Source organism: Phasianus colchicus, chromosome 2 (assembly GCF_987193195.1).
Source record: "Phasianus colchicus chromosome 2, bPhaCol1.hap1.1, whole genome shotgun sequence".
In the NCBI taxonomy this organism is placed as follows: Eukaryota; Metazoa; Chordata; class Aves; order Galliformes; family Phasianidae; genus Phasianus; species Phasianus colchicus.
The window spans coordinates 40,638,216-40,663,464 of NC_143437.1; the positions used below are offsets into that span (position 1 = coordinate 40,638,216).

Consider the following 25,249-nt stretch of genomic DNA (forward strand, 5'->3'; position numbering starts at 1 on the left):
GGATTTTCTGGAAGTGCATGGTGCCCAGCACAACACAACTCCCCTATCAGCTGTGGTTTCTAAACTCTTACACAAACAGTTCCTAATGATAAGATGTCCCTTGTTCTCAGTGTATAAAAATAAGCAAGCAATAAAAGCTTTAAATGTTCAGCTCTGGTTTTCCCCCACGCAATGCAATGAAGTTGGAAAGAAGCAAATCCAAGCCCTTTAGCAGTGCTTTCACTCACCTACAAACCTCTTCTCTATTTTTACTGCAGCCTCTTTGGCAGCACAGAGTTCTTCACTCGACTGTTAATACATTGAAGGTCATCATTTCCTAACCTGCCCTGTTGGCTTCTTCTTGGGATTTACAAGCTCGCTCCTTCTCCTGGTGATCTGATTTCCATGTGTATGAGATGAGGTGAGAGTTTGGCCACTTCAAAGCCTCGGAAATGGACACCCAGCACCGGGATGCTGAAAGAAGGCAGAGGAATCAGCATGAGAATGTTATCCTGACACCTTGGCAAGCATGGGAGCCCTCGAAAAAATGTTTATTCAGAGCCAAGGGATAGCCTAGCTGGGGAACATTTTATTTTTCACTCCTAGGAGTGTGAAAGGAGGACACACAAAGAAATTTATGACTTTCAGTTCCCCTTTTGAGACCCAAAAGATGCTACAAAGTTGTGGGAAAAAAAAAAAAAGGGCGTTGTTGCTCACAGTGAGCTTAAACCTGCAGCTCGTTCTTCTGACTCAGGTAAGAGTCAGGAAAAAATTGATGTTAGCAGGAAGAGCATCAGAAAAGAGAAATGGGATTTTACTCAGGCTTTCAAAACCAAACATTACACTTCTTTTCTCTGGCTGGGAATGCTCAAGGCACGATATGGTATGGCCTCAGGGCTGTGGAGGGGGTGAGATACCTAACAGCGATTAGCAAATCTGGTCAAGTAATGAAAGTTGCCATCTGCCTAGCAAAAGCTGTGAGTACTTATCTGGTGTTCTTGAAAGAGCACATGGCATATTAATTAGTGTTAGACACTAATGAAAGGCTGGCCCAGTGATTACCGCTGAGCCAAACCAGTGGCTGGGCTGCTGCTGCTGCTCAGTGCATGGTGCAGAAGAATGCAGTACACAGATTGGGTATTTCTAAACGTTTTGTTTTGAAAAAGGCAAGCCTCTCCTGCCCGCATAACATCTCTGAGAAGATCATCCCATGAGTATATTCGGCCCTCATGGAATCACAGCAAAATGTAATTGGAACTTCCTATGTCTGGAGAGACTTATCCCAGAAAGCCCACTCAATTTTTCTGACCTGAACACCTGTGTCCCCTAGCCCATGGGACTGCAGCCCATTCTGGTGCACCAAACAAGACTTTCACTTCAGAAAGATGATAAATTGCTGTGCCCTGATATAGATCAAAAGCAGGTGAACAAACAGCATGGCCTTGACCTATTGCTCATACATTTCACACAGGTGAGTTCACCCAGTTTCTAAAGTTTACCTACCTGTCAATGATAAGCAGTTTACTTTGAGTATTGTGTTTTAAGCACCAGCCACTGGCTACCCTAGTAAAGTGTTATGGGGTCACACTTCTCTACTCCAGACCAACAAGTCCATTCCATGAGCAATCTCTGACTGAAGCCAGACCTGTTGCGGAGGAACTAAAGTAAACAGGTGTCCTGGCACAGTAGTCCTCACTGCCCAGTCTTTCAGGACACTTGAATGAAACTGATACATCCATCTGTACATCAGAACATGGTGGCATAATCATGCCAGCATGCCTTGGACCATTGTGGGCAAGACCTCTTCTATGGAGCACTTTTATGGGAAATGACAATTCATTACAATTCATTTAGTTTTCAAAATAAGAGCAGCCCACTACGTTAAGTTCACGTGTATGAGTGTCCATGCTTGGTAGTCTCTGCAGATTGTTTTCCAATTGATACAGTGTACATCTTGCCATCAAAAATTTTAAAAATATTGGTAAGTCATAATCTTCTTGTAAGGCTTTTGTGTCTCAGATGGTATCATTTATAGACTGCCATATTCAGAAGAAAAATAGGTCCAAGAGAGAGATTTCAAGAACTGGCAGAGCTCAGGTAGAAACAGGTTATCTTTCCTCCTCTGGGAGTGATGTGGCTTACAGGGGATAACATTCATCTCAGGCCAACAAGACAACAAAAATCAGGTTTCTATTTGGACATAGCACTTCAGTTTTCCTTTGCATTCAGATACACAACCAGCACATGCAGGAGACTGTTTTGCTACGTGTTTTAGGATGGGCTGAACTGCTCTCCGAAGTTCCTGTTGTCTCTCTACTGGCAAAGGAAAGAAGACAGTATTGATTTAGATCTGCAGCAGAGCAAGTTTCAGACAGCTAATGCTGGGTGAGAAAGCTCCTTGGCAGGTCAGGTGTCTCCAATTAGTCAAGAGCACCTGGGCCAAACATTTTTGTCAGCTTCATGAAGGAAGTTTCATATTTCCAGTATTGTACCTCTTCCAAAACTGATTGGAGAAGAACTGCAGAACAGATGAGCACATATTTACTTGGACACTTAGAATTTTAAATCTTCAACTGTGTGAGGGCAAAATAAGAGCAATCAGAAACAGCTGTGGTGATTTTGGTGGAAGGATTGAAACTTCCAGCCTGAGCTAAAATCTCACAGACATGCTGGCCACTGTGGCTAGTGCTGTACTCACCAATGTCTTGGAAGATCAGATGATAAGCTTGCACACCCACATGGAATTTTCCAAAACAGCCACAGGAAAAAACTTAATTCCCTGAATGAACCTCAAACTTCCTAGCAGGGCATTTTAATTCTCACATTACCGAAGACAGAGCACAGCTGGCTATTGCTTTTGATGGCAGTAAAATTGCACTGAAAAACCAGGTTGTAGGTTTAAAGAACTGCAATAATTACAATTAGAAGACCCAATGAACCTCTGAATTCCATGTCTGAGTGGCAAGAGTCATATGCAAAGAACTTACAGGAAAATTGAACCACAGATGTTCATCTTTCTCACCAACGTTATAAAGAAGTATTCCTGATTTCTTAGTAAATCATCAAGTTAAGCCTGTATCTGAAGATAGAGCCAGATAACCTAAACTGATAATCTGATCTGGTGCAGCAAATCGCTCTTGGTTGTTATTTTGGCCTCTTTTTTTTCTAGCATCAATAGTTATACTTGACATGCAAGGCACTGGGATAATTATTGCATCTGTGTTCTCTATTACAGGCTGCGTTTTTAGCCGTATAATCACTTACAATTGGGTGGAGGATTCTCTGTGTGTTTACCAAAGAAGTCTACCGGGAGGCATCTGTTTCATTTGGTCTAGAACGAAAAAAATTAAAAGTCAAAATTGAGTACTTACCCTGGGGCAATGCTAAAATTAAGCTACATACTGAAGTTCAGGCTGCTATTCCATTAAATACATTTTTAATGTCTCCTTGTTAAACCTGCTAACGTCTCCTGCACCAGGGGTGCCCATATCTTGCAAGCATCCTTGCCAATACTATGAAGCAAGTGATGCTAACCAAGAATAAAATGCAGCAAAATTCAATTCCCAGACTAAAATGAGCTTGTATTTTGTGCTGTTATAATAAGTAAACTCTAATTAAATGTACTAAGCAAAGCTCTGGCCTGCAGAAGCTCTGCACAGACTGCAAAAACTCTGAAGGGCAGGAGATGCTTTATTTGACAGCTTCTGCTAAAGAAAATAAAAATAAATACTTAAATGGAACATTCACATAACCCCTTGTTCATTTCAGAGTCTGTGGTTTGCAGATCACTGCAGAAGAACTACAATTGCAGGACTTGGCTAAGTGAATTCCCACATATCTGTTTCAAAGTCTTGTTGTTCTTTGAAGATGAAGGAAGTTTCAAGGATTAAGATCATATTTAAAATCTTTATGAGGCAGTGTGATGAGGTAACTTTGTGCCTGTGTAGAGATGGAAAACCAAAGATTTATAATTTCTTCTATCTTTTCTTATGCTACTAGCAAAACGAAGAGCACAACCTTGAGCTGCAGAGCAGAGACACCCACTGTGTGAGAGATGGCACTTCTCAGGCTGTGGGCATCTCAGCTACACTCTACACTGCACCACGTAGCCTTTTTGAAGAGCCATGGCCGGGCTGTGTGCCCTGCATTCCTTGTTCCCAGAACCAAACAGCCACCAGCCTATGGTGAAGAGCTGGGCAGGCACGGGCAGAGGTGGCCACAGCCTGATGCTACCAGGAGGATGCACAGCTTTTCAGGACACGGGGCATGCACTGTGCCATCTGGCTCACAGTAAAAATCTCTGTCTTCACTCCCTGGTAAATTCCTGACTGCTGGCGATATTCTCTATTTCAGTAAGGTTCTCTAGCAGCAAACAGAGGTATTGTTGAGCTTGGGACAGGATTATACTGAGGGTGAAGCCTCCCAGGAGTTGTGTCCAATGCTGCAACACTGTGGATAGGAGGGCAATGAAGAGAGAGTGACTCTCACACTCCGCTTTTTCTGATGGTGATCACTTGACAAGAAAAGATCCTGAGAAACCTGATTTAATTGAATGAGTTTAAGCAGACTGTGGGATTTAATGAGCTCCAGAGGTCCCTACTAGTGTGAATCATTCCATGCTCCAGTGATTTCATCTCCTTTTTATTCCCGAATTTCCTTAGTTTAAAAAAAAGTCACCTCAGGTTGAATGTGCCTATGTGCTCTTTATATAAAGGCAACTAGGCAAGCAGTTAAAAACCAACACCCCTGCTCCGAAAGGAGCAGGTTTACTGAGTTAAAAGCATCTCTTCCACTGGGGACTCTCAGTTCATACTTGTACATGTCTTGTTGATTTCTCTGGCACTGATCAATTGTTTCTTTCCACAGCTGCCTCCTCGGAGCTCCTTACCAAACAGTTTTCTGATCGCTAACGTTTAATTGTCCAATGCAGAAGTTGTTTTGCACAGGTTTTACATTTGCATGAAAGCTTAGGGATGCATTGTGACTTCCAAAGGGATCTGAAGCTATCCACCCATAGCTGTCAGTGTCAACTGATGTTAATAAAACACTGTGTAATATTTCAAGCACAGCTTCATGCTCATTTACTGCTATTTAGAAAACCCAACAGCGTGAGGTGATAGTTAAATAAAAGCACATGTTCCAAAGTCACAGAAATGACTATCAGAGATTGACTTCTGGTTGCTCATTCAGCTGGCTGCTGTCAACGTGAAGAACGAAGCAATTCCATTTTTTAATGCCATGTAAATTATACCACTGTGTTGTGATACATCAATTAAGTTCTTTGAATAAATTAATCAGAAAATTCTGTAAGGATGCTTCTCTGCTTTCTGAAGGAAAAAAACAATAAACCCAAACACAAACCCGGGCTTGTGTTTATCTCGTGATTTGTTTTCCTCTGGAGTTAATTCATGGGTTGAAATCTCCATGCATATACATTCACACATGTAAATAAGGAATGAAAAGCTTGACGTTCCGCATGAAAGGCCCAAAAACACTTCTCATAATTTAACTTAATAGATGTTAGCAACATGCCAACTAAATAAAATGCCTTACATGCATTTACATGAAGCATCAGTTTTGCAGCTGACTATTGCTCCATTATTTCTACTAATTACATATTTAACTGCCTTAAGGAGCAGTTATACTATTGATTCAACTGGAAACAGCTTGCACAAAGCCAAAAATAAAGCAGCATTACGAAGTCGGACTTTTACATGCAAATACAGGAGCCAGGCAGTGATGGTATCAAGCAGCAGTCACGGAATTGCACTAAGAGCTGTGCCACCTCCTCACAGCTGAATTCGCTACAGCTCAGGTTTTAACATGAAAGCAGATAGGCTGGTTAAAATCAGATGAATTTAGGGATAATGTGGTACATGAGAACATCTTCCAGTGAGTGTGAATACAGCAGTGCTGCACAAAAGAACAAGAGTCAGCTTCACAAGTGCTGAATACCAGCAAAGTTCTCAACACTGTATTAAGAGCTTGGCTCATGTGTTTTGTCAGGAGCAGTGCTGCGTTTTGAGCAGAGCCTAATTTATCAGAAATTAATAGCCTCTTCTCCCTGTGTTCGTACAGTCTCAATGAGCTGAGATCAAATAATGGTTATGTCCAAGTTCTGCAGACGAGTGACCCAGACTGAAATATGGTAAGACCCAACACTCTTCCTCCCTTGTGTTTGATTGCTTCATCAATCTTAGATCCTGCTGATTTTTAATACTTATGACTTTCAGGAGTGGCTCTGGATAGCTGAGGAGATGAGTGCAATGTTTATCCAATGCACAGAACTCTCATAAGTTGGATTTGCTCAGCCATTTCCAGGTCAAAATTTGCTTCCATTAACATGAATCATGCCCCTTCTCTACCCTAAAAAAAGAATCAGAAAAAAGTTGAAAAATAAAACCTAATCAAATGCAATGGTTCCAAATCCCACGTTGCATGGTACAAAACACTGATGCTGAACATCTATGGAGTTGCACTGCTTCATGCAAACAAGTAGAATCATAGAATCACAGAACCACCAAGGTTGGAAAAGACCTCCAAGATCATGCAGTCCAACCACCAACCTAACACCAGTATTTCCCCACTAAACACATGTTCAACATCTCAACATTTCTTGAACACCTCCGGTGACACTGGCTCCGCCACTTCCCTGGGCAGAGGTCACTCCTGTTCCAGCATATGATCAGTCTTTAGAGAAGAAATGTTTCCTAACATCCAAGCTGAACCCGCCCTGGTGCAACTCGAGGCCATTCCCTTTAGTCCTATTGCTAGTTACACAGGAGAAGAGGCCGATCCCCACCTCACTACAACCCCCTTTCCGGGAGTTGTGGAGAACAATAAGGTCTCCCCTGGGCCTGCTGAGCAGCAGAGTGGCTGAGCCTCGTCACAGAAGAGGAAGACGCTCCCTTCTGTATGCAACATGAACTGGTGATTTGTATTTCTCTCACTTTGACTTTTTTCTTTGCACAACATTTCAGTTGAATAAAACACCTTATCGCTTATATGAGAGGATTTCTTTTGCCACTAAAAGAGCAGTTAGCAAATTTCTTACCTAAAATGTTTGAAAACTGTGCTAAGTTATTCTTTATTTTCGTCTTTGCATCTATGATCTATTTGACACTATTAGAGATTAGATTAAATTGTTTATAGATAAATCTAGCTAAATAGCCTAGATGCTAAATTGCTGCAATAGCCCATTATTAAAACCAGTCCCTGTGACATTTTCCAAAACTCAGAACCCAAAAGGGAACACTACATCCAGATCAGCAGCAAAAATGAGCTCTTGTTGGTAAGAAGACAGTGGGTTTTTCTTTTATTTCTATTAACTTATGTGTCTAGGGATTTTGTCATCCAGCAAGTGAAAGATATGCATCCAATTCCATACACAGTGAGAGAAAGTGTATATTTTGCACACTTGTAGTGTATTCCTGCATGTGTGATTAAATGTACAATACGTGTCACATATTTTCAAGGGAATGTGTGATTGTTTCTTTTGGAATAATGAGCAGAGCACTGCTTGATTATGGGACTGAAAAGCTCCCCCATCCCTTTGCAAATTCAAGCCTCGTCTGTACTGCATTCTAGCAAAAAACATAAGCATTAATGCTCTTAAACAATGTGGGCTTGAAGAAAAGGGATGGATGGACCGAGGGAGGGGAGGTTTGTAAATATTGCCCACAAATCATTCAGTGCTTCTTTCACAGAGCAGTACTGAAGCCAGACTAAATTGTCAGTCCACTTCCCCCGCTCTCCTTCCCACTCAAGTCATGTCTGTTTACCCTCAGTAATGACAAAACGTAGACAACTGTCTGCGAGGACTGTGGTGACATTGGCACACACATACCAGACAAGCAGAATGTTGTGGGAAACAGAGATTGAAGCATCTTGATATACGAGAAACAATTATCATGGGAATTGTTGTTTCTCAATGCAACAGCTATAATAAATAGTTGCCATATGCTAAGCACAGATGCCTCCTTGAAAAGCAGCCCTGTGATGGCACAGCCCGTGTTCTACGGAGTCTGGGGCTTTGATGAAATGATCAGCTTTCTGCAGGCAGATCTGCGGCCCCATGGAAAGGTATCTGAGAAAAAAAAAGGGCTCAGTAACAGCTTTGTGTTTTGCTGGTGGGTTTTGCGGGGGAATCTGAAGCTGATCCCTTCAGTCAGCTGGGAGAACAGGAATGGCACTTTGTAAAACGGATTTCACCTCTGCTTGCTTCTGAAAAACAGATAAAGGGAGAGGCACAGAAAGCTCTGTGGGGAAGGAGCGTTGTATGTTTATCAGAACTGCAAGATTATTTAGTGCACTGCAGGGCTTTTGGGCTTTGATTTAAGGACATAGGGATGGAACACTTTATGTGCATATACGTACATATATGCATGTAAATATATGCATCTCCACTCCTATATCACAAGATTGTTCTGTCAGTCTTGATAGGAAAGTGGGAGAGGCAGCTGAAGATTTCTGTAGCAGAGGCAGATAAAGGAATGAATGGAAGACTGTGAGGATCTCTCTCCTATTTCACTAAAACTTCACAGGTGATTGTGCTGTTCAATGCAGAGAACAAAACAAAACAAAACCTGGCAGACCAACTGCAGCCCTCAGGACTAGTGCTATTTTATCAGCTCTCCTGCTTTCTCTTGTGCCTAAATCCTAAGTTTTCCCTGTGCCACAGAATCCCAGAGGCACATCTCTGGCCTTTCCCACTGCTCAGTTTAAAGGTGAGATTAATAATTTCAGTGCCTAAAAAGGCAGAGAGGCCCAGCCTATAAAATACATGAAACCTCCAGATTTCAGTGAGAGTTAGAAAGACTACTTCCTTTGAAACAAACAATCAGAAGTGCTATCTGTACCATAACTGTCAAATGTTAAAATAAAAAAAAAAAAAAGAGGAAAAAGGAAAAAAAAAAAAAAAGCACAATTGCCTCTGAGCTTTTCAAGGCAGTAAGCGTGACTAGCTCTTACAGCACTCAGCATTCCCAGCTTCTGCACTATTAGCAATACCTGCTTCTTCACGTGTCTGGAAATGGGATGGCAGGCTCAGCCTGGCCATCTAGGTGCTGCCATAGTGCAAACATCTGCTTAACACTCAGTGCTGTGCTGTCAGCGCACAAAAAGCTGCCATTCAGATGGATGCTGCTAAGTGAGAAAGCCAAGGGTGAACATCTAAACCTGCCTGCAATCTCAGTGTGTGTGTGTGTCACTTTAAGGGGATGGAAGGGCATATATTTGGAAAGCCAGCTGTAAGACCCTTAGATAGGCTTTGGAACAAGCCAGCCCATCATGCACAGCAGATGCTGGCTTCATAAATGTCACAGAAGGCAGTGATGTAACCTGCTGCACTGCTTGGCTGACATAATTTATGTGTGCAATCCTACAGAATGCTAATTGTTTATAAAATACATTTTTAAAAAGTTGTTAGCCGAATTACTAAAACATGCTACAGAAACCTTGGCTCTTTTTCCATTTCTCGTGCTATTACCATACGACACCGATTAGCAACAAAAAGAAATTTCCAATAACTTAAAAAAATGTTCATTCGTACGGTCTGTTTTAATCAGAAACTTTCTTTTATCTGCATTCAGCTGCATGCTTTGTCAAGTACTGTACCACCAACAATACCGGGAACTTCCTTATTATTATCCCATTTATGCCAAGGGTTCTGATTGCTACCCCCCACTCCCATCCCAAATTTAAAGGAAAATGGAAAACTGTTAAGGAAAATTAAACCCTGCCGAGTGGTTGCTATGCATTTTGAATAGCCCTTTTGTGCGTGTATTATACATACATACATACTACATGAACCTTTTATTGGCTAAATTTGTATCCAGTGTATGTTTATTAAACAGCCCCCAAAAAGCCCCCGTTAAGAGGCTCCTGCTTCCAGCACGTGCTGTGTTTGCAGCAGCACTTAGCAGATAGCTGAATAAAGGATGAACGCTCAAGTATTAAAGAGCCTTTTTATAGCATATGAAGACTTTACAGCTTGACACGTGAAGTTCTCTCAGAAGTTCCCATTTCCAGGACCTTTTTTGCTTTCCTATTGAAACTTCTGAAAGTTTGTTGGTTGTTTTCTTTTTTTTTTCAATCCAACTTAGTGGTCATTAAAATAAACAGGACTTTCGGCAGTGGTGATACCAACATACAGACTAATTGAACTCTGTGAATCCCACAGCGCTGCTTGATCAGGGACTGTACAGATGCAGCCCCCTCCTGCACCTGGCTCCTTCCAGAGAAGCCTTTCTTGCTTCATGGGGCTGCAGGGAGGGAATGAAATTCTACACTGGCACCAAGGTCTGCATAAATTTAGACATGGGATTGGATCCATTCTAGAGTCTTTACTTAAACCTTCTCCATACAACACCTGCACTGAAATTAAGGAAAGTGCCAACAGGAGTAAGGACTACAGAACTTGGCCCTTCAACACTTAGGTAACACTGTGCAGAACAAACAGGCTACTGGAATAAGGCTGCCCTTGGCTGGAGTGGCAAAAGGAAATCAGTGAGCCCAACAGCACTCTCCAGCAGTTTAGGACAGTGATGAAGAGGAGAAATTAAACCAAAATGAGGAAGTCAGAGAAGCAATGTCCAGTTACTTTGAGGTGCAATTCAGCTGCAGTGCACGAGTTGGTATTTGACAACTGTGAAACAACTTCCAGGAGATGCTTCAGGACAAGAAACAGTCAGAACCCTGGCTTTGCAGTTTATGTGAAGGAGGAGTTCAGACACATCAAAAAGAACCCATGATGGACCCAAACTGTGTTTTGGAGGGCAGGAAAGCAGGAAGTTTTCTTCCTCTTTAAGTTCATGCTCATTAAGGGAAGCAATTTCCTTCTGTTTCCCCAATATGAGAAGGGTTATTCTGGAGATGTTTGCAAGTGAAAATTCTACATTCAGATGAAGGAAAGGTAGAAAACTAGTAGCTGATTGAATTCATGACAAGATGTGGGTGTTCCTGAATGGTAAATCATGGTGTATCCATGACAAGTGACACACAGCACTCTATGGAATAGATGAAGTTGAATGCAATGACATTAATTTCCTGCAGGAACTCTGACTTAGCCTTCCTGCACAGATCCTCCCAGCTGAACACACAGCTCAGGCACCAACACAGAGTATGCTCATGAGCTGAGATTAAAAGTTTTTCCTAAAGATACATCTCCAAAAGACTTTCCTGCATCTTCTTACAAGCTCAGGTTGGAACACTTTTACAAGCTGTTCCCTGCTGCCATAGGACTTCTCCATAGACAAATAATTGGTACATTTATTTCCTCATTTGTAAACACCGCAGAAAAATTTCTTCAGGTGCTACACCTGTATTTTCCTGTGGCAGATAAGATCTTAAATAGTGCTTATTGCATGTTCTGGATGTGGGCTATCACAGCTCTCTGGAAGCAATACCTGCTGCTCACATCACTCTATGAGTTTGCAGGGCAGTGGCTGTTTCTGACTGTCCCTTTCTATCACTTTTGTTGCTCCTGATGACTGACTTCTGATAGACAGCGCTGGGAGCACGGCTCAGGCTGATTGGCCCAGCAGTTATTGTTAGCTCTGCTTTCTGACAAGTCTAATTCAGGACGCTCTTACGTTTGTGTCTGTTGTGTCAAGAGTTCCTGTAGAGGGATCTTCACCTAATCTCCTCCGGGATATTCCTAAGTGTCTTGTTTTCTCTCTTCCTCCTGCGTGGGCTTTGTGCCTTTTGGTTTACACACCAGCTACATTCTCAAGTTGACAGCAGTTCCAAAGAATCTGGAGGTAACTTCAAGTATCTCTATCACAGGAAAAAATTCCTCCTATTTTCCCCAATTCAACTTAGCATAGACCGAGTTTCCTTGGCTAATTACTGTTATTGCTCTTCTCAAAGACAAACATGGTGTCTGTGTTTGACTCTCGAGTCTTCCAAGGTAGGAAAAAAGAAAAAAAAGTCAAGAATAATCAGAGGTTTCAGGCACACAGTGTGTGTTTTAAATAGGATCAGAACTCACCAACTGAAGAGCTACGTCCATTTTTGTAACAGCTTGTCATCCTCCACAGTAGGTTTTACTTACTGGGAATGGATGCAGGAACTCGATGTATCTCACTATGTTTTCAAAGGAGACAAGGAGAAAAAGTGACATTAACATTAGATTCCTAAATGCGCAAAGAAGGATTTAAGAAAATGCCTGAGGTATCAAGGAATCAGAGCAGCAGTCACCAGGATGTCAAAATTACACTCTGGGATTACATTCCTGTAAGTCTCATGAAAACAAGCTGGGTTGAGGAAGATGATTCTGTTTGTGCTGTCATTAGCAGCACAGAAGAAAAGGCATTAGCAGAAGCCAAACCTTACTAGGTGCAAGGAATCCACATGGGAGACATAATGAATGTCTCAGTCATGGAAGAACCCTCCACTAGAGGCAATTTTTTATTAAACACCAGAGAATACAAGCACAAAGCAGAAGTCCTGCAGTGATCACGCTCCTTTGATTCCTTCACTCCTGCCATGGAATATATTTTGTTAATTTTTTAATAAATTTTCTCATGTGGCCAATTCTCAGGTTCATCTGTCTTAGTTATTATGGGCTATTTTAAAACATTTAAATCAAAGCAGTACAAAGTATTACACAGACAGTCCTTTTGCCTTATTCATCAGACAAGATAGTCTGTTACTACTTCTAAGTTTGTCTGCTTCTTTCCACTGATTGCCTATATGCAAATAATCAAAGAAACATAACTGGGAGATCTGTGCTAACAATGTTCTGCCTGAGGAATTATTTTCTGAAGATAATCTTTTATTTAATTTATTGCACAATCAAATACTGCTGGCCAGGCCTGATATGGGTATTTGCAACAACGTGAAATTTAGCCAAGAACGTTGTTTTGCTAAGGATGAAATACTACTCAGCTACATATCCATTTCAACAATTTTCTGGTCCAGACCCCTCTAGTCATTTCTTATTACAGAGTGACTGGAGAATGAACTGAAAGGTTTGAGTTTGCAAGGCTATATATATGAAAATCCAGTAAAAAGGGATTTATTCATCTAGTACTGAAGGAAAGCCAGGGAAATATTGGTAATATCAGGAATTTATGGGAGTCAAGTAACACAAAGAATTGCATGAAAGCAATCTGTTCTGAAAAGAACCCACTTTTGCATTATTTTTTGCTGTTGTATCTTAGAGTTGCTGAATTCTGCCCTTTCACTAAAATTTCACACCCTCTACTTGGTTGAGAATAAGCTGAGATAGCACATCTGTCACCCTCCTATTGCTGATGGGTTGCTCATAAAGTGGAGGTACAACACTTTCCCTCTTAATCAAAGACTCAGAGTAGTGAGTCATTTTAAAAGGAAAACGTTGAGTTGTATTTATTTCTATGAATTAGCAAAGTTTGCATTATCTCCCTGCTTGACTGTTATAAGACAACATATCTGTATGGTTTAGCAGTCTGAAGGCAAATTACAAATGTCAAACTGATCAGCTTTTCCAGAATGGTCACCAAATGAAAACCGAAGTATTGGTTTTCTTTACATGCACTCATTGTGCTTACATGATAGTGAGCTTTGCTGATGCTTCCAATGCATGCATCTTTTTCTGCCAGTTTGAAATATTAGTGTCATGTCAGTGAATGCACACTTTGAACAACTTCAGAAGACCAAGATCTAACCTAAAGCTGTATCTGAGCATGTGCTTGCAAATGCTCTAAGAATGCTGCTTAGACTTGCAACTAGATTCTGTTTCAGGATGCTGCCAAACAAAAATGTATCTTCACAGATTTAGTACTGTGAGAAGTATGAATAACTGTGGCAAAAAAAAAAAAAAGCAAAAAAACCCAACTTCTTTGGGGACATCCCTGGGTCAAAGGAATAAGGCAACAAAGACCAAGAAGGGAGAAAGCTCTGAGAAAACAAAGAAACAGGATCCAAGGAGTCGGAGGTGTCTTCCATCAGAGGAAAACAAGAAAAATAAATTAGTAGTAGAGAAAAGCCTTCTGTATAACAAGTGATCTTTGCTTTTATCATAAAGTATATTTTTGTTAATCTGGGTCCGATGGCAATTTTTATCTCTGATTTTTTTCTATATGAAGGGGAAAAATGTAAAACAATAAATAATGTTTCAAAGGAGAAAAAAATTGTTTGGAACCTGAAAGACCATGTTTGGTATTTATCAGCCAGGGAGACAAAGGAGAAGGGCTCACATATCCAGACAACTTGTTGATGGATATGCTTGCCAAACATAATTTAGTGCTGAACACTGAGCTGAAAGCAACCAAGTAAAAATCAATAGGTATCCAAGTGGTGCTGTGCAGAGCAGTTTTACAGAGGACAGCAGACATCAAAGTATGCAGGGAGAGCGAGCTGTGGCCTTTTCAGCTCTCAGAACTGAATTAAGTCAAATGCACATCGTTTCTTCATACAATGCTAACAGGATAGAAGGAAGACTTAAGCCCATCAGCAAGAACAGAGCAACGGATAAACCTCTTTGACTAAGACTTAGTTTATTTAGTCAGATGGGGGAAAAAATGGTACACCAAAGCCCCCCTGAAACCACCACTATCCCATCTGTCTGTGTTATTAACAAAGACTCGTCCAAAGGCTGAGTGGTGTTAACAAGGCATCTCTGCTCATTTGAACTATACGAAGGTGTAGAAAGCCATAAAGTTAAAGCATTCACCAGACAAAAACAACAAAAGGTGACGAGAAATCCAAGAGGATCTGCTACCAGCATTCATTTCAAGGGCACAAATGCAGGCCACAAAATCCAAGTAACAGAATTTTTTTTCTCTCGTCCCATCAGCAAGTTAAACTTTTTCACATATGAAAAAAAAAAAAAGTGTGCAAGTGTGTAAATCACAAAAATAAAGTATATTATGGAGTTCTCTGTTGAACTGTGATCTTTGCTTATTATCTAACCACCACAAGAAAACAGAACTCAAAGTACCATAAGAGAAGGAAGACATGTTACATTGCATGCTGAAATGATGGGTGAAATCCAGCAGTAATATGGATCTTGGCTAATGCATGAGAAAGTTGGAAACCAGACACAAAACATTATTCACTGACAGTAATATAATAACATGCTCTCCTGAGACTGCTGCATGCAGGGTACTGATTGGCCCATATGTCTTTTTGGGATGCAATGCTGTTAGTCTTTTTTCAGACAAAGGAAAATTGGGAGCCCTAGAACTCATGCAAAGAAAATGGCATTACCAGTATAACTTTTCAATGTTTGGACGACACTGGGAGATTTCATCAGGCTTCTTTCAGAAATTACAAGAACTCACATGCCATCTGTTTGTCCCTAAATGTGCAACAACTGATGCCATTATCAACTTTTCTCGGCTAAAGGGGATGAAATTGACTCCAGCCAGCTTCCCCCATGCAAAGATTGCTTATTCCAGCATGAACTGCATGCAAACTATTAAGCCAGAATTTGGAGATGATTCCTGCAATGTGAACTCACTCTGCTGGATCCAACAAGTTATGGCTAGACGACAGATGCCAAAGGGAATTTGGACATTCATTGGAGTCATCATCACCCAAAACGATCTTGAAGCTTATGAATTACAGATGTGTAATGTCCATTCCTGCCAAACTGATGAATGCTTATGCATTAGTAATGGATTCAAATGCACAAAGATCCGTAAGTTCCAAGCCATACCAACTAAGTGACTGGCAACAGAGTTTGCAGGATCTCTACGCTGAAGATATGGCAGAGAAATATGAAAAAGAGAATAATCATTACCTAAAATGCCATCTGCAAGCAGTGTAGTGCTATACAAGACCTGTGAAGTAAATATCCAACACATTTCCACAAGGGGAAAATACTGTGTTGCTTATTGGTGGTATATTTAAACTTAGCAGTTCTCCACTCGTGTAATCTTTCTGTGTAATCAAATAAAGTGAGGATTATACACAGAAGCATGCTTAGCATCACTGAAGTACTTCACTGAGAAAACTGTCAGATCCAAGCAAAGTCTACAGGTACTAACACCTGCAAAGAGCTCTAGGAACAGAACATCTATCTGACCATGGCTCAGTGGCTGCTGGCTGGACACCCATCTGTACTTCTCAAGATCTCCTCAATGAGTTCCTTTTGGTAGATGAACCCGCTGTTACAGATGGGTAAATTGTCCTTTTTCACCAGCTTTCCCTAAATGGGAAAACAGGTTTCATTGGTGATGACAAGCTAGTGCTAGCACTAAAAAAAAAGTTCTGTTCTCTCCCTGCTCTCATTGTTCAATTCCATCCTTGTGGTACCATATGCTGTCTACTGACACAAGGGTTCGTGTAGACATGTAGTGAACTAGTCTGGAGAAAGTGGGTGCAGATACACCCTGCCAGCACACCCCTCCCCCTCACAATCTCTGAAATAATCTGCAAAGTTTATTTCCAGCTGAATTTCTTCCAGTTCAGCATTAGGTTGCAGAAGGGAAAGTACAGTGAAATAGTACAAGAGTGAGAACAAGCAGCCAGAAGCAGAGGAAGTATGGAATGACTTCTTTTATCAACACTGACAACTTATGCCAGCTTAAAACGTTTCTCTGACTACAACTCTGGGATATTCCAAATAGCAACTCATTCCAGTTTATGTATTACCATTCCATAACCCTGTTATCACTGCCTGAAGCTGGTCTAAATACTGCAGGAGAAGAGGGTTGTTTGGTGTTTTTTTTTTTGGGTGGGGGGGGGAGAAGGAGCAAATTCTCTTCCAAAAACTAAACTCAAGAATTTCTTCAGGTGTGGGTAGATATGAAAAGGACTCAATACCCCAAAGCCTTCTCCTGCACATTTAGACACAACGTGATCCCTCACTCCAAAATATGCCTTGCCTCCTTGCCTTTGACAAGCGGTAATTCATGATTACCAAACACCAAAAGTCTGAACCAGACAACAAGCCCAAACCAAGTAAAACAAGATCACACTTATTCAGAGAGCTTTTCACCCGCATTAACCTAACTTCAGCACTCCTCTCATAAGTTACAGAAGAGTTGCTCCCCATTTGCTTCTTTACTTGCACAACACACACAGTTTGTTGTGCAGGTCTGACAGTGTCCAAAACCTCTGCCTCCAGTGGGAAAAGCAAGCTGTCTCCACACAGCTCTAGATTACTTATTTCTGCTAACCAACAGCATCAAGTGCCATCTTGAAAACTTTAGGCCAAGATTGTAAAATAAATCAGCCTCCCTCCTCAGAAAGTTTCAATATTGACAAGTCTATGAGAAAAAACATCAAACATTTATTTTATCCTTTGCATATGGTTCATTTCAGATGAACTTCTTAGCTTCAATTCACTTGCATTGTCTTTTGCTAAGAAAATATTTTAAACACATGCCATGAAGTATTTTTTTTCCATAATTTGCTTTATTTCAGCACAACTTAACACATGCTAATATTGCATTCTTTTATACTTTAACACAAAAACTGACATAACTAAAATTGAGAATTTCAACTTCACAGAAATACAAATAATGTGTGAATAAAAGTGGCACATCTATTCTACAACAAATATACACGTTTCTGCTTTTTTCATCGATTCTGAGAATAAATACCCCTAATATTCATTTTCTGTGGATGCCTACTTGCTCTCCTAAAGGATGGCATTGGAGCAGTTGTGGTGGTACCCCGGAGCCCTATTTGCTGCTGCAGTGGTAAAACTGGTGACAACTTTTGGAGAAATGAAGTTCCTGCAGCACTCTCCAGATCTGCCACTCACTCTGGTTACAATCTGACTAGGTTTTTTTTTTTTTTTTTTTTTTTTTTAAATTGATTGTTGGAGCAAAGTTGAACATTCTGAGATGATGTCAGTACTCTGATACCTGATTTGGCTGAAGCCAAAGTCTCTTTGAGATCAGGAGGTTTTACATGCAAAACAAACTCAAGCCAATTCAGATGCTGATTTTAACCTCCACAGTGTTCAGGTGCAGAGAGGTCTCACTTCAATTCAATGATTCAAACCTACCTTTATGTAATAGCTCCTACCCTTTCCATAGGCAGCTTACAAGACTCTGAAAAACTTCTGGAATTCTGAGAATCATTCTTTTCCCTCACAGCCCTCTGCAGGCACTAGCATACATATTGCTGATAATACCAGAAACAACAACCAATTCCAACCCAAAGGAGGGACCTCACATTCGGGATAAAAGCAGGTAATGCCATTTCCCTCTCCTCTCCAGCACAGCCTCCCCTCAACAGGAACAGGCAAGAAACATTTTCTGAAAGTGACATATGTCTAATTGGCTGAAAGGTAATATTCAAAGGCCCGCTGCTCCTCTCTGTGCTCAGGGACTGCAGCTGGCAGAGTGTTAAATCAGTTAACAGTTGGGCCCATTACTGTGCTGCACCACTGCTGCTGCTGCTGCTGTTACCGGGGCTGCTGCCGAGCTTGGCTCATTGAGCCCCTCAGTCAATGGAGAAGGCATCTCTATTGTGCACCTCAAAGCATGCTCACAGCCCCTGAAAGAGAAACAGGCCCCAAACTACTGGGGCAGATCGTATGACAGGATTACTTGCTTGTTGTTCCTCTTTCTTTCTTTTTTTTTTTTTTTTTTTTTTTTGTCTTTGAAGGACTTCTATTGGACTATAGGAAGGAATTACGTGAGGGGGAGACCGTATTACATAGCGACAGCTGGAAAATTGGGGACTGTGGACTAGTAACAGAGCTGGGTTCCTTCTGTGCCTGCTGGACACCTACCTACGGCATCTTTTAATTAATTTGTGTGGAGAGTGATCTGCGGGGCTTGGGCAGCACAGTGCAAATCCTCCCACAACCGACGTTAATGGCAGGCTGCCCCCACCACAGGGACCATGGGATCTTTTCCCAAAAGTGCACGTTACAGCCCCACTTTGCACTGAGAGCACAGCAGTGCAATCAGGGATGTACTGTTTATTAATCACAGTACAACACTGACTACAGTTTACCTTCCAGAGTTGGGGATGGGCCACAGCACCAAAGACCTCTGCTACCAGTTAAGATGAGGACAGTAGTCAGTAGCTGTCACAATCCTATAAATGTAAAACAGCAAGAGTATCCTATCCCTATTTGGAACTCCAGCATGACCCTTAGCCACTGCCCTTTCCTAGAAATGCTCAGACATTACAAATTGCTGGTAAAAGATACACATCTGTCTTGTTTTGTACCACCTCAAAGCTTTGAAATTATTTAGTTAAACACTCTTGTTGTTCAAAAATCACCCCATAAATCCACATGGCAATCTAACTATGTAGCCACATGTAAAAATTCATATAACTGCTTAATCTCAGTCAAAAAATTGCAGAAAACTTGCAATCCTGTCCTGTGTAGAAATGCTGCTGGAGGCTGGGCAGATGGTGGCTCATACTATCAGTTTTCCCTCATGTTCCTTGATCAAAGGAAATCCGTGTTGTCAATTCTTAAAGCAAAGTGTTAAATTCTGTGTTGTTTTGATTCAAGATGTGTAGCAGTCCAGGCCTGTAAAATCAGCAAACCCCCGAGCTTTATGAAATTCTTAGATCAAAAGTTGGCCCCATTTTCATCTATTTTCTGGCACAATTATACCATTCTGGCAATGCAAAGGGACACCAAAGCAGATTTAAAAGCAGACTGGCACCAAATGAGTCACTACAAGAGAAGGTATAAATCTAGAGTGCCCAGGCTCCACTGTGGTAATTGTGATGAACTGAAGATAAATGCCTTTACCATAACCATGGTAAACACAAGGCAAAAGACTCCGCTTGCTGCTTGACAAAAGCACAGCACCTCACGTTCACTACAGAATACAAACCAGCACAGGCACTTACCACAATGAGGCAATGCGAATCCCCACCCTTGCTGGCCTTGTGGCAATTTGTTCATTGCTCGGCCCCAGGGTGAATTAAACCAAGCCATTGTGCCAGAACATCCTGAAATAGCAACATATGCTGAAGTTGTACATTATTATTGTTAACACCTAGGATTATGTCAGTGTGTATCACATCCAGCTCTACCACACGTGCCACGTAGTCTCTGAGCACATAACGTTATTATACTGTTCAGTCATTTAATTAGAGCAATAATTGATGTGTAGGGTAAAAAAGAAATAGCCCTTTTTCTTACAACTCTTACAAGAGCCTACAGCTCACTCTTATGAAAAGGATCTGACAGGGTGAGTTAACAAAAATGGGAAGAGGATTTCTGTGCTAGGAAGAGGAGAGGATTTCAGAACCAGAAGAAGCAAGGGGAAGGAGTGGAATGGCCAACCAGAGTGAGCAACTGCCAGGAACACTGGGAGAAAACAGAAAGGACAGGCTGGAGAAGAGGCTAAAAACTTTACTTTTTCTATGTAGGGACTACACATAGGAAAAAAGGTTTCAGTAAAACAGAAAAGCAGCAAGGCTGAGTGGAGGGAGAGGAATGGATGGGAGAATCTTTTGTGCTGGGGCTAAGAGATCATGGAAGTGCCCAGTGTGCTCCAGGGACCAAAACTGCAGGGTCAACAGGGAGAAACGCCAAGGAGCACTGACAGAAAATGAGAGACTGAGGCATTTCACCATCTCACAGTGTTTAACACCTACTGGCCATCACTTCTTACCCTGTTACCACAGTGCTGAGTCTATCACAGCAGCCTTCCCAACAAAGTTCATTTATCGGACACTGCTGTTTTCCCCTCACATTAAACATGGAGAGAACTAAAGGGGAGAGCCTGCCCAGCCCTCGTTTCTGGTATGCAGCTCCTGTTGGCACCGTGGCTGAGCAGGGGCCCTTGGTGTGCAGTGAAGGGCAATATGGTCTAGTGATCTCAGCAGGCGAAGGCTGGGAGGTGGGCATGCCTCGGTTCTCATGCCAGCTCTCACATTTTGCTTCTCTCTCTCTAACATGGGAATACCACCTGCCAGCCCCATAGGCTTGTCATGAGGATTGATTAACGCTTGCAGACATTTTTAAGAGGGGGGAAAGCTCTCCAGACAGAGCTGCAAAAAGGACACGTGCGGGCAGTTTTATCATTGCTGCTATGGCTTATCATCGCTCTGGCCCTACAAACCAAAGCTAAGGTTGTAAAGAGATGATTACATTTGGATCCAGTTATGCCTGTAAGACTTGTGGCTGTCAGACACAAATACAGAACGCAATAATTACAGAGCAAATGACTCTGGATGAAGGAAAAAGTTGCTTTTGCTCAGCCCCAAAAACAGGTCTGCAGCCCTGCACAGCATCAGGCTTACAGCACGTCTGTGCTGTGCCAGCCACGGCCCACAGGCCCTTCCCACACACACCTCCTGCTCTTAGATCTGAGCTTGCGATGGCAACAGTTGATCACAGTCACCACGTGCACGTAGGTTCCGCTCCAACCTTCCGCATTCACCCCAAAACGTGCAACTTGAATCCTGTGGAAAGCAGCCAGTGTAAGGACATGGCAGGGACACGGTAACCCGTGCCCACCCGGGGCTGCCATTCCAGAGCACAGATAAAAGTGAAACCCAAGCAGAAAATGTTTGTGGTGCCACTGGCAATCAAGGGCTGGGTTGTCCCAGCAACGGGAACACTTCATCAGCTCAGCTAACAGATGGTCAGTGAGCAACAGGCAGCATATGTTCCAATAAGCACTGACATCAGCACAGATGGAGGGTGGGCAGGAGGCTGGCCCTGAAACATAACCTGACATTTCCTTCTCATTTGGTGCTGCATTGTTATAACTCACACAGGAAGATTAGCAGGGAAAAGTGAATAGCATTAGGGAATCTGCTCAGGAACCGATTACTAACACTTCAGTGCAGTTTTAGATTTTTACTTAACCAGAGTGCAACATTGTTAACAACATTCAAGGGCAGAAAATGAAAATGCAGTGGGTTTTAACGACGGGCTTTATTTTCATCACAGGCAGGTTTTCCCAAGAACACTAATTAACAGATTGCCACCTTCTAGGCTCTGGATCTCCAGTTCCACTGATTTCTGCAGCTTTTTCTTTTACTCTTTCCACCCCCCTCCCCTCCCCCCCCCCCAGCAAAATGCACCCAAATGCCCCACAGGATTAAATAAGCCCCTACGACACATTGTCAGAAAGTGTGTAACTTTCCTCTGCCTAAAAATAAACTTTAATGGTTGCTACAAAAGACAGAAAAACTAAGTGCCACTGAAGGAAAAAAAAAAAAAAACCCTCAAGCATATATCCTTGCTGATGAGAGTTCAGTAAAAACCAGGAATCAAAGGGGACTATACTGCTTGGAAAGCAATGAGAGATTGATCTGGGAAACAGGGAATCAGTATGCAAACAGATTGCATGCATGTTGTATATTTATAGTCTTGCACTGAGGATAATGGGAAAGCATGCTGGATGGCTCCAAAATGCCTCTTTGTGACAGACAGCAGGATTTCAAGCACATCTACCCAAATGATGTTGGCAGACCGCTGTATCACAGGGAAATAGTAAAGAAATGCAACATGCAACAATAATATTTTGTTACTTTGTAAGATACCTTTGGAAGATTTTTCTTCCATTAACACATGGGAAAGTTTAGTAGGCACTTCTCTTTAACACTACTGGGACTTGGATGTACATCCATCTCTTGGGCAAGCAGAGGAACAGACCTGCAGTGAAAACCAGTCTTCAGTCCTGGGGGTTTATGAAGCAGTTTGGGGATGGCAAACACTTGCATCTCTGTTCATTGTACCTTTCTTTGGTGTGCAAGAATTTGCTCAAAGACTTGCAGTCTGGAGCCCACCCCAGCAATTTATATTTGTCTCTGAAGCTTTATTCAAATACTACACTGTCCTACAGTCCATTCACATAAAGTATCTCCTACTTCTCTTTTAGCAAAGGGTAGCACAGACAGCCAATTGCTCACATCTCATGTGGCTTCTAACTTTGCACACCTCAGTATCTGGCCTCAACATTGCATAACTATTAAGGATAATATTTCACTGGCATTTAGTAGCCACTTGCTACAGATATAACAGTGTCAGTAGATCTAAACTCCATACAGACTTCTAGAGAAAAGCAGGCTGTGCTCCATCAGATCGCAATGGGTGGCACAAGAAATTGGTATGTCTTAAACAAGGTCATTAAGTAAAGTAAATGACAGGTCTGGGAAGATGCAGGGGAGTTAATCAGTTCCCTAACTCTGTCCCATATCCTGTCGGTTAGACAGAATCTTCTTACAGCAGGCCAAATTCATCAAGTCTGAAAGACTGAAGTCTGAAAGCATGCGTTCAGTGAGCACTCTTGAACAAAAGATGAATGCAAATGAGTGGACAGTTGATCAGATATAAAGTGCAGATTTCTGCAGAGTAACAGTGTGTCCCATGTGCTCTTATTGCTGACTTCCACAGACAGGCACTGAAATTGAAGCCATTTAAGGACATTGTTAATCCAAAACCACTGAGTAGCTGAACCACCTTTCATCAGTTTCAGGAATCAGGTTGCCAGATGTTTTATGCTAATAGCCTACGAAAAAGACAATCCACAAGTCTGAGATGGTTCTCTTCCTGTTATAGGTCATTTTTCTTCCTTTTCTCCACTTCACATATATGAAGCTTGCACATACATCTTAGTTTGGTGCAGTCTCACTGCACATTACTTTGTATTTCAAACATCACTGTTTGGTTCTTTGGCAAACCTTCACCTAGCTTAAAGCAGAATAGCTCCTTCATGATCAACATTCTGCTTACATGGCAGTTTAGGTTGGGCAGACACACAAAGTCAAAATGACAAATTCAAAGCATGTATTTTATCTGCAGCAGTAACAGAGGTTGCTTACAAAACACCTGCAAGGTGAGCACAAACAGCCAATATCTGCCTACTAAGAACATTTGGAATGACTTTTAACAAATTAAGACTTTTAGGATCCAGGAGGATTGATCTTATTTTGCATAATGTGCATTAGAGAAAAAATATCACTCACATCTTTATTTGCACTATTTGAACTGAAAAAAGAGGTAAGCAGTGCATAGTCAACTGAGACTGTCTCTAGATTGACACAGTTTGTTCCCCACACAGGATTACTTTAGTCAGCCAGGACTGGGGTAACACCATGCTATTCATGGAACTCATAATAACATTGGTGTGGATAAAGAAGTGCTTTAAATTCCAGATAGCCAACATTTTTAATGTTTTCCAGAACAAATCTAGTGCTTTCAAACAGTCACATGTAGTTATATAAATGATCAAATAAGTGATTAATTAGGTTATTAATGGTTTTATGTACAAAAAGATGTATGTTAGATACTAACTCAACTCACGCTGCAACTGTAGAGCAGTCGTACAGATTCTAAAGGGCAATTACAAGCCAGTTTAATGGCATTAAACTGGAAGAAGGTGTATTTAGTTTAGACTTTAGGAAGAAATTCTTCACTGTGAGGGTGGTGACACACTGGAACAGGTTGCCCAGAGAGGTTATGAATGCCCTCTCCCTGGAAGTGTTAAAAGCTAGGATGGATGGGGCTTTGAGCAACCTGGTCTAGTGGCAGGTGTCCCTGTCTATAGGAAGGGGTTGGAACTAGGTGATCTGAAAGGTCCCTTCCAACCCAAACTATTCCATGATTCTATGATACAACCCATGTATTCCCATGAATGTGTGTCAGCTCATTGTTGCAGTGGATATTTAATCAACACCTTCTAACAAACACTTTTTCTTGGAGTGAGCCCAACAGTGAGCTTTTGGATGGAGAACTCAGGACAGTGAGCTCATCTGTAAGGCTGCATTAATGTTTCAGAACTTTGGCCTGTTTGCCAGCATGTATTATCCTTACTGAGCAAATTTCCTTCTGTGTGACTCAGATAAAATACTGGACCTTTTTGCTCTGAATTCTGTTAAATGAAACACTACAGTGTAACACTACAGTTACAGTGAGTCTCTCACCATGCACACCTTCACCTTCTTCAGCATAGACACAAACATGGTCCAAAACCCAGCAATCATAGTACCTGACTGATTTCCTGCTTCTGGGGGATGAGTGATATTCTTGAAGGGGCTGACAGCGCAGGGAATGGAAACACACAGCAGGAACACAGTCCACACTGATGAAGCACCTGCCTTGGGGTGACTGGGAAAGAAAGCACTGTTCTCCCTGGAATGAGTGCCCTTTCTTCCGCAGCTCTAGCAACAGCAGATGTCACAACTGCAATGCCTTGGAACTGAGACCTGGAACTTAGTGAGGACTAAAGGAGAAACATCCAAACAGAAACTGCTGTCCACATTGCTGAACAAGTGTGGTCTGGGGGCCCTGAGCAATGATCAATGTTTGGGTTTTGAAAAGACAGGCTGTTTTTTCAATTTTCAGTCAATCTGGCTTCCTGACCATAAACTAAGTATTCTGGGTGTCCTGTATTCATTC

At 41.7% G+C, this 25,249-nt stretch overlaps 1 long non-coding RNA gene across 2 annotated transcripts; it reads right to left on the bottom strand.

The window, feature by feature from the left end:
• Nucleotides 1–241: 241 nt before the first annotated feature.
• Nucleotides 242–25,025, bottom strand: LOC149918975 (uncharacterized). 2 transcript variants are annotated; one of them, XR_016464690.1, is made up of 4 exons: nt 24,840–25,025; nt 11,969–12,063; nt 3,244–3,310; nt 242–453 (listed from the first exon to the last, which is right to left on the bottom strand). It is a non-coding gene; the product is annotated as an uncharacterized LOC149918975 (long non-coding RNA). The 2 variants fall into 2 exon arrangements; XR_016464691.1 differs by lacking the exon at nt 242–453 and adding an exon at nt 2,248–2,295.
• Nucleotides 25,026–25,249: the final 224 nt, after the last annotated feature.